Raw genomic sequence first — 10,628 nt, 5'->3', positions numbered from 1 at the left:
TTTTTGACAATGTACCAATTTGCTTTCTTATTTTTTAACGCATATGACTAGATTACCTACAAAAGAATTTTTAAGATACATATCTCCACTCATGTGACTAAGATAGTTCATGAGTGATTTTTGGTGAATTTCCTTCTGCTCTCTGTCCTCCCCTTTTCCACATCAAATTACTTGTTCAGTTCTCAAAGAGACCCAGCTTCAGGAAACAGCTAAGGTAGTAGAGTTTGAAATAGAGTTGGTTTTGATCCAATTTGAAATCTAACAAACCTTAATGTTAACTAATGAAGTTGATAAAAAGGCATGTTCTCCAAAAAAATAAAAGCTAAATTCTGTTGTCTGAGTAATCACTAAAAATTTAGGGGGTTAGAATTAATTATATCTGTTCTGCTGGCCTGTGATGGCTTGATTAACAGAAAGTTCAATTAAAATTTTCATTTGGGGGTTGGAGAATGCAGCTCAGTGATGGACTACTTGCTAGGCATGCACGAGCACCTTAATTTGACCCTCAGCATCACAACAAAAGGAAACGCTTTCATTCCTAAACAAAATCAGTGGTTTTCAGCCACTGCCTGAAGAAGCAGTTTTGTTTTTATTTTTTCAATGTCACTGACCTGTTCATATTTGAAGAAAGAAGGAAAGTCATTATGTTGTCAGACTGAACTATCTTTTTATTAACATTAATCCAACATTTTAAATATTTATAAGTCATTAACCTATATATTGGAACCTGTATTCATCTCAGGACTTCTACAGCTTTTCATTTATTAGAAATGAATTCACACACACACAAACACACACATACACATGCGCAAATGCCCTTAACTTTGGCATTCAAAAGACCTCCTCAGCAAGAGGTAATAAAACGTCAACTTCATTTAAATGAAACATTATTGACCCCCATTAGCAGGACATGTGCTTGGCTTGGCTTTCCCTAATGCTGGCAATGGATTTGGTCTTGTCCATCCACACACGCCTGCCCTGTCCTCTTATGACCTGGGGCAGACATATGCTAGACAGCTGGCTGGACCAAGTCTGTGGCCACTGAACAAAGCAAGCCTTGCTGGCCCACACAAAGATTGAACCTGTGACCTTGCTCTCATTAGCTTGTGCCCTAACCACCTGAACTGAACAGCCGCCAAAAGAGAATAAATTGAGCTCGGTTTAGATCAATGTCTGTGTGCGGGCATCAAAGTCAGGTATAAAATCGTATATAACAACGGTCATAAAGCTGGTGTGTAGGAGGGTGTTACACCTTCCTCTTACATTGTGTCTTGAGCCCTAGACACCAATGACACCTTATAAGCTGATAACCAAAATATGATCACCTTAAAGAGCAATTTGAGTTCAATTCTGACTTATAACTGTGTGTGGCACTCACTCCGAAAAAAGAGAAATTAGGCACTGAAATTAGTGGTTGACCAATCCATGCTAAGAGTTTGTTATGTGTTCTGGGTTCTACTGACCTAATGGGGAAAGAAAAGAGAAGAATAGTTAGACCTAGAAGTGAAGACATGCAAGATGCAACTCCTGTGTGAGATCTAGAAACTGTCCGAATGGACCTTCATCAAAAAAAAAAAAAAAATGCCTATGTTCAGTCATTCAGTCTAGAACTTCGGGCATGTTTCCAGTGTTTTGTGTGTTTTAGGACCTCTGGTTGAAGAATTCTACCAACAAGGTAGGAATGTCTACTCACAGCTCATCATCAGAGCATCTCTGGTATAGAGACATCTAGATGTCCGTGTTGCCCCTGAGATTGGAATAAACAGTTATTGGAGTTCCACTTCCTAATGATCACCAAGCTGACCCCAAGGCGGTAGGGTGTATGGAAAATTCCAAACTAAATTAGAGATTCCACCGCAAGTGTGATAGTCGGTTCAAAGCCAGGGCTTTGTTTCAAGGGTTGAAACAAAAGCCTGCATGCAAGCCCCCTTCCACGTACAATTGAGTGGATTGTCTCCCACAGGAATGAGCTGCGAGATCTGATCACGCCCAGCATGGCATATATGCCCAGTCTCTAGGAGACAGCAAATGTTTCTATATTTTACATCATGAGAACAAAATCCTGGGCTAACCACTGAAAACTACCAAAACAAGTAGTCCCCCAGGCTCCTCCCTTCTTGAAGAATTGTTATGAGCATACAGTCCCAGTTTCTTGACACCTGACAGAATTTCAAGGCAATGTATTCCTTATTATACATTCACCTCTATGTATAGCAGAAGACTTTTGACATAAATAAGCTCAATATTAGTGAGGGGAAAAAAATGAATGATTTCAGCCAGAACTAGTTTATCTCTCTACATCATCAACTCTGTTTCTCTAGAACATTCCTTTCCTCCATACATAATCTTCTCACTATCCCATAAATACAGCCTATTCCCCCTTTCTTCTGTTTATTCAAAATGTTCTCTCAAATGGAAAAGGCTATCATTTATTGAACAACTACAATGTTACCATCTAGTATGTGCTACATCATTTAATACTGAAAGAAGGATTTTCACTGTTGTCTGCATTCATAGAAGGTGCTTACAGAATCTAAGTAACGCCCCCGGATTATAGAGCTGAGAACAGTGAAGACAAAATTTAAACAGAGATCTATCTGAATCAGGATGTTTTCTCAGAATTCCCCTATTGTGTGCCCGCAAATTCTACCTTTCCAAAATTGGTCTCTTTCAAAATTGCTTTATCACAGGCTCCCAGGAGAGAAACTTGTTCAGTCTATTCTGTAACACAGTGGGCTCTTTATTTTGTTAATTTAAAGTGCTTGACGTCTCAAAACATAATCATGACTGCCTATATGTTCTACCTCTCATCTCCTTCCTGGTAACTTCACTAATCCATTCCTTCTCGGCCTCAGCCAAGTGTAAGCACAGTAAGAGAAGACTCTACAGGTTGAAAATGGCTGTGCAATTAAACACTCTCTTAATATCAACAAAATCCATATTGACTGCTTCATAACTGCATTCAGACCCTTGAGTGTCAATTCCGAAAGTTACAAACAAATAATTTGTTTATCTCTTACGGTTTTTGAGATAAAAGGGAGAAACTGGAAAGCTTTGAAAATTAGCATATTTTAAATATTTTAAGGTGTTGGTTTCTGGGTTATAAATCAGTGGTAAAGCACATGTCTGAAATGCACAAGATCCTGTGTGTGATCCTGAATTATACTTCATTTCCATTTATCAAAGCCTGTAACTATTAAACTTCTAGAGCATCTTTGCTTAAGAGGAGTCCACCACACCAGTATCAGTGAGATCACCTTGAGTTTTCCCTTGTTTCAAGTACCCTCATTTTCACAGGTTAAATACATGGTTGTAAAAGTGCACTCCAGAAAGAAATTTAACCTGGGCTCTCCATCAGGAGTTGACTATTCTTGCCATTTTTTTCTCACAAGTAGAAAGCCATCTGTTTAACCAATTTAAATACATACTTACAGAGGAATTAGAAATTAGGAATACGAAGGTTGGTGGACTTTAAGCTCTTCTGAGTTATTTGTAAAACACATGAAGACTTTGAGGCTTAGAATAAAACATGAAGGCACGCTCTCTGCTGTAAATCAACACTAGCAGCTAAAACCAGGCGAGAAGAGGGGATATCCTTAGGATGAGACTGTGTTGATGATCTAAACTGTTGTTCATTTGTGTGCCTTAGAGAAGAAGGATTTATTGTTTCTAAACAGCTCTGCTTCTTAGAAAGATAAAGAGCATATACTTCAGAAAAAACATCAAACATCATACATTTTTTTTTAATGTTCTATATCCTTCCCTGAAAAACTTCACCAGGGTAACTCTCACTAGAACCGACTTGAACATGTTGACAGTGACACCATGCTAGGAAGGTGTTAGGCCAACGGTCTCTCCTTTTGAGAAGCTATAACATTGATTCGCTGTCACTTGACTAGTTTTTCTCCATGAAACAGACTCTGTTGGAGACAGACTCTGTTCTTCAGGGCTTGATCACACCGAAGTACCAACAACCAAAGACTCCTCAACAAACTCAACCCCTAAGCGGTCAGGCCCTCCTCAGTCATGGACTGGCTTGAGGCATGTCACTCACATTTTCATTGTGAAAATAAAAATCAGAAGAGGTTCGATTCCAGTGCTTGTGGTTTGGTATGCCCTCACAAAAATCAAACTGTGTTCATATATATCTCATATGCCTTGAACTGGGTATTTTCTGGGGAACAACGCATAATACATTAGAGGGGTTTTCCCCCTAAACAATCTTTGAATTAATTTTTGTCCTTGTCCTAAAAACTAGCATGACCCTAAGATTAGTATTTCCTTTGTAGAAATTTTTGAGAAATTCAGTGAGGAGTCTGTGACTCAGTGGCAGAATGTTTGGTTATCTAGCACTCATGAGACCCTGGTTTCGAAATCCAATGAAAAAGTGGGACCAGGGAGTGTAAGGAGAGAAGGGAGGGTGATATAAAGGAAGAGAGAAAAGAAAGGAGAGACTCAGTACACTCCAACATCCCGGGTATACTTTATTATAGATCTCCAGATACATTTATAGAAGAACTAACAAATATCAACTTTCTGAACTTGGGGGCTCAACACAGAACTATAAAAATGTTAAAGAAAATCACACTAAAGTCCTCTTTCTTTGGCGGAGGTGGATCGAAACAGGGTCTCTCTACATAGTCCTGACACTCACTCCGTAGACCAGCCTGGCTCCAAACTCACAGAGATCCCCCTGCCTCTAACTCTGCCTCTCAAGGCATTCACCACTGACCCTGCTCAAGATAAAAGTCTTAAACATAAGCTCATATCTACTTTATAGAGTTGAGTCCACTCAATTCTGAGTTTGATCTAGTAAAGAAATTGCCTGAAGTTTTTAAAAGCTCTAGACAGAATAAGTTAAGAAGAGATGTGAGCTATAGGTACAACTATTTCTCAGAAAAGGTTATTTGGCCCTTCTTTAGTATAAAAGAAGAAAGCTGCTGGGGCCACTTCCCAAATCCCTTCCTGAGTCCACGTGTCAGTTAGAGAACTCAGAATCATATTCCGGAGTTGTATAGCTACAGAATACCAACAGAGCCCCCTGAGACCACTATCCCTGACCGTCTTCCCCTACTGTCAATACGACTGCACTGTGTATAGTGATACCTGTTATTGATACAATTCTATCCATGCAAGAGACAAAAGAGAAGAAACTTCACCTGGAGAATTCATATGGAATAAATCAACCTTCCCACCTCCTCGTAATAGAGAGCAAACAAAAGGCTAGACAAGAGGGCTGCAGAGATGGCTCAGCATTTAAGAGCACTGGCTGTTTGTTCTTCCAGAAGTCTTGAGTTCAATTCCCAGCAACTACATGGTGGCTCACAACCAACTGTAACAGAATCTGATGCCCTCTTCAGGCATGCGGGTATACATGCAAAGCACTCATACATAAAATATAAATAAATAATTTTTTTAAAAAAGCCATATAAGATCCAGCTCTGGAATGTCCCAGGCTCCGAGGAAGACGAGTGTTCCTGCCCACACACAGCCCTGGCCTGGGCTTTGAGGAGAAAACACGGGCCCACCCGGTGCCAGGCAAATGGAGCACTGTTATGGTGAGCAAATGTACGATGTGTTATGAGACAGGCAGAGAGGCAGGCAGGCAGGCAGACAGACCGACAGAATGGCACATTTCCTGTGGACAGAGTCATAACCGAGGAAGAGAAAGCGGCGAGGAGCAGGCTGACATGGACATAGCGGCTTGATTGGCACTCAGTGACGTGGTGCTGTCTGAGCTTAGGCTGCTGATGGGGCCCATGTCTAGGTTCATGGCCCTGACACAGACGCAGACACGGTCTACATTAATGTCCGACATCCTTAACACCACCGAAGGCTGAGAGGATAGTTCCGTACAAAGCGGGCCCCACACCTCACTGACTGAAACCCTAGGGAAAACTGGCCCTGCCCCTCATCAACTGAAGCACTCAGGAAAGAGGGCCCTACACCTCACCTGGGCAGCGCAATAGAGCTGACCCTGTTGGCAGGGCCATAGGCGAGCTGGCCCTGGGGGTGTGAGAATGGGAGAAGCCGTGCCCCTCTTGTCTGCCATGTGGTAGCACGGGTGTGGGAAAGATGCCCTCCTCTGCTCTCCCTTCAACACCTGCAAGCAGGTAAGGGACCTGACCCAACCTCTCGCCTGCTGTAGCGCTTGAGACAATGGGCCCCATGCCTCACCGGGACAGCACGGTAGAGTTGACCCTGTAGACAGGAACACAGGTGAGCCAGCCCTCAGGGCATGAGAGGGGCATCCCTGGTACTGCCTTGGTGATGAACGCCTGGTACCAATAAAGGGGTTCACTGTGTGACTCACTATGTCACACTGCAGCTTCCGTGACAAGATTTTCCCCTTTTTCCTTTTTTTTCTTTTTTCCTTTTTTAATCTTAAATTTTATTTTGTTTTATTTGTGGGCGGGGGGAGGTTGCAGGGGCAGAGGGCGGATACAAGGGAATGGGAGAAAGGTGGAATCTGGATGCATGATGCCAAAGACACAGAGAATAAATTTAAAAAAAAAATCCAGTTCTGTGGTTTCATTCAGGAGTTATCTTGGGGTTTCTGTTGCTGTAATGAAACACCATGACCAAAAGCCAGCAGGAGAGGAAAGGGTTTATTTCGGCTTACACTTCCATATGGATGGCCATTAGCGAAGATAACCAGGACAGGAACTCAAATGGAAAGGGAGCCTGGTTGCAGGAGCTGATGCAGAGGCCATGGAGGAGTGCTGCTTACTGGCCTGCTTCCCCTGGCTTGTTCAACCTGCTTTCTTATAGTATGTAGGACCAGAAGGCCAAGGATGGAACAACTCACAAAGAGATGGCCCCTCCCCGGTCGATCGCTAATTAAGAAAATGCCTTCCAGCTGGATCTTATGGAAGCATCGTCTCAATTGAGGTTCTTTCCTTTGGATAACTCTAGTTCATGCCAAGTTGGCATACGATTAGCCAGCCTAGGGGCTTACATCAATACTAACTTACATACCATCATTGATTCATTTTCAATATCGTCTCATGAAACCCACTTATTACCTTTATGTTCAACAAGTTATGAGTTCAAAGAAAGTACAGATGGCTACCTAGATTCACTAACAGTTTATCTGAAATGTCTTTCATGTACTAGATGATTGTCTTAATTAAGGTTTCTAGTCCTGAGATGAAACACCATGACCAAAACAACTTGGAAAGGAAAGGGTTTATTCGACTTATAATTCCATATCATTGTTCAATGTTGAAGGAAGTCAGGACAGAAACTTAAACAAGGCAGGAACCTGGAGGCAGGAGCTGATGCAGAGGCCATGGAAGGGTGCTGCTTCCTGGCTTGCTCATCATAGCTTGTTCAGCCTGCTTTCTTATAGAATCCAGGATGCCCAGAATAAGCTTGGCTTTCCTACATAAATCACTAATTAAGAACCTTGCAGGGGCATTTTCTCTTCCTCTTTTCAGTTAACTCTAGCTTGTGCCAAGTTGACACAAAACTAGTCAGTACAATTGATTTCATGTCAGCTTAACACACAAACACATCACTGTTAAGATGCATCCCTTCTTTTCTTATTCTCTCCCCCAAGACCACACGTTAATATTAATGTTACAATATAAGCTTTCCAATTTTCAAAAATCTCACAGTCTTTAAAAACTCAGGCTCTTTAAAATAGCCTAAAAATTTTTTAAAGTGACAACTTTTAAAATCCAAAGTCTTTTAAAATTCAGAGTCTCTCAACTGTGGACTCCTGTCAAATCAACAATAAATTAAATACTTTCTTACTTTAAGAAGAAAGAACCACGGCACAGCTACAATCTGAACCAAGCAAAAGCAAACTCCAAAAGTGTAAAGAAATGTCCAGCTCTCTGGGATTCACTCACGATCTTCTGGGCTCCTCCAAGGGGGTTGGGTCACTTCTCCAGCTCTGCTTCTGCAACACACACAGCTTGTCTTCCAGTCTCTGGCTGGTCCCACTTGATTCTGTTCTTGAGGGCCATCCCCCGGTTCTGACATCTTAAAAACTGCTAGGGTTTCTCACTGCAACTAGGCTTGCACTTTTACCAATAGCCTCTTCTAGGTTCTCTTCAGGAACTCCAGCCCTGACACACAGTGCCGAGCTTCAACTGCTCTCCATGACCCCTTTTCATGTCTTCAACACCAATACCACCTGAGTGACTTATGCTACCAAGTTCGGCTGCCAACAGGAGGTACAAACTTGGCCAAGTCTAGAACACAGATTCTGTGTACTGACCCTGGGGTGTGGGGACACTTCCCAGAAGACTTCACCTCAGTGGTGCTGGTGTCTTCTTAATTACAGCGGATTGTCCATTTCCAGCTGGCCAGAACCCATTGTCCCAGTAAAGCGAGGCTTTGCTTTAGTAGTTCTGGTGTCCTATGAATCACAGCCACTTCTTCAGTTCTTCAGCTCCAAATGACCAGACACCACAGATTCTTCACACAAAAATCCTGGCACAGTCTTTTTTCACTCTGAAACTCCACAGACCAGGCCTCCACCATCTGCACAACCCTGGGCATTCTTGTCTTCCCAGCTCCCCCAAAACACCTCACTGTGCTCTTAATACTCAATAACTTCTCTAGCCCAAAGTTCCAAAGTTCTTTCACAATCCTTCCAAATACAATGTAACATGGTCAGATCTGCCACAACAATGCCCCATTATCCTGGTACCAACTTGTCTGTTAGGTGGGATTTCTATTGCTGGGATGAAACACTATGGCCAAAGCAACTTGGGGAGGAAAGCGTATATTTGGTTTACACTTCCGTATCACCATTCATCATCAAAAGAAGTCGGGACAGGAACTCAAACAGAGCAGGCACATGGAGACCATGGAGGACTGCTGCTTACTGGTTTGCTCTTTATGGCTTACTCAACCTTTCTTATAGAACCCAAGACCAGCAGCCCAGGGTTGGCACCACCCACAATGGACTGGGCCCCCTACATCAACCATTAATTAAGGAAAATCCCTACAGCCAGATATTATGGAGGCATTTTCTTAATGGAGGCTCTCTTCTTTCAGAGAACTCCAGCTAGTGTCAAGCTGACATAAAACTATCCATGTTCAATGAGTTATGTGCTGAATGAAAGAATGAAAGCAGATAAAACTCTATGGAGTCACTCTGTGCTTTCCAGTTCTGTGCGGCTTTTTGATTCTGGTTACACGTTTGTGCTTTGAGTGTTCTACAAAACAGGGGTAGTAGCAGCAGCTTTTGTGATGAATTGTGAAAAATAAGAATCCATATGAGAAGCACACTCAGAACAGAGCATATAATAAATGCAACTGTTGTTGTTGCTCTTATTATTATTATTATATTATTATTATTATTGTTATTATCCTTATCTCATTTCTGGTGTGGGGTAGAGCAGGGTTCAGTTAACATCCATAACTTTGTGCAAAACTACAGGTGCTCATTACCAATAAATCATATTTGGGATTTTTGTTTTGTTGCTTTGTTTTTGTTTCTTGAGAACAGGGTTTCTCTGTGAATTCCTGACTGTCCTGGAACTCATTCTGTAGACCAGACTGGCTTCTGCCTCTCAAATGCTGGGATTACAGGCATGCACCACCACTGCTCAGCTCCAATAAATCATTCTTTGTGAATGAAAGCATAAAACTCACCAAACAATAAAATGAGTTCCCCGAAAGACTTAAAGTTTCACAATAATCTAAAGACTGTCCAAGGCTGAGTGTGGTGACTCTTACTTATTCATACCTATTCCCAGTACTCAGAATTCAATGAATTTCAATGAATTTCCAGCCAGCCTAGGCTATGCAGTGAAGCCTATTCTTCTTTCTCTCTTTCTTTCTTTCTTTCTTTCTTTCTTTCTTTCTTTTTTCTTCCTTTCTTCTCTCTCTCTCTCTCTCTCTCTCTCTCTCTCTCTCTCTCTCTCTCGATTCTTCGGTAATTTCACATCATGCACCCCAATCTCACTCATTTTCCCGTCCTTTCATGTCCACCCTCCACCAATGTAGCCTCCACCGAAACAAATATAATTTTTAACAAGATCTCTCCCTTGTCTCTCCCACCTCTTTATCTCACATTCATTTGTTGTGGTGGCCTTGGGAGCTGCAGTGTGTCATGCAGTAGACCCTTTTGCCTGAACACCTTTACTTGCAAAAGTTCATTGCAATGAGTTGTTGATCTGGTTCAAGGTTTCTGGCGTCTAGTACACCATCAATACTGGACCCTCACCGAGACTCCTCTAGGGCATCCTGCTGTTGCCCTGAGTCATGGAGATCCTGTGACTACAGTTCCGCAGGACCAGTTCCTTTATGAGCTCCAGCAGATGGGGTCAATGTTGGAATGGACCAACTCCTTTAAAGTCCTGGATGTAGGTCTGAGTTTTAGCTGAGTTGGCCAGTCTGGGTGTCCACCAGGACTGCCTCCCTCAAGAGAGGGTCAGGATTAGCTCTTGAGTGCCTTCAGGGCCAGTTCTTCTAATTATATGGTAAGGGGTGGAGCCAACTCTCCCACTGTTGTGGTGGTGAAGGGAGGCAGTTCTCCCAGGGCCATTGAGGGTTGGGACCAGTTATCTGGTGCCAAGGTCACCGGGGTGGTAACACAGGCCAAGGACATCAGCACAGACCCCAGCTGCAGTAGGGCCATGAACCCAAACAAGGCCCTGGGCCCACAG

The sequence above is a fragment of the Myodes glareolus genome, chromosome 23 (genome assembly GCF_982192425.1).
Source record: "Myodes glareolus chromosome 23, mMyoGla1.1, whole genome shotgun sequence".
Lineage (NCBI taxonomy): Eukaryota > Metazoa > Chordata > Mammalia > Rodentia > Cricetidae > Myodes > Myodes glareolus.
Note: the sequence above shows the minus strand (reverse complement) of the source record.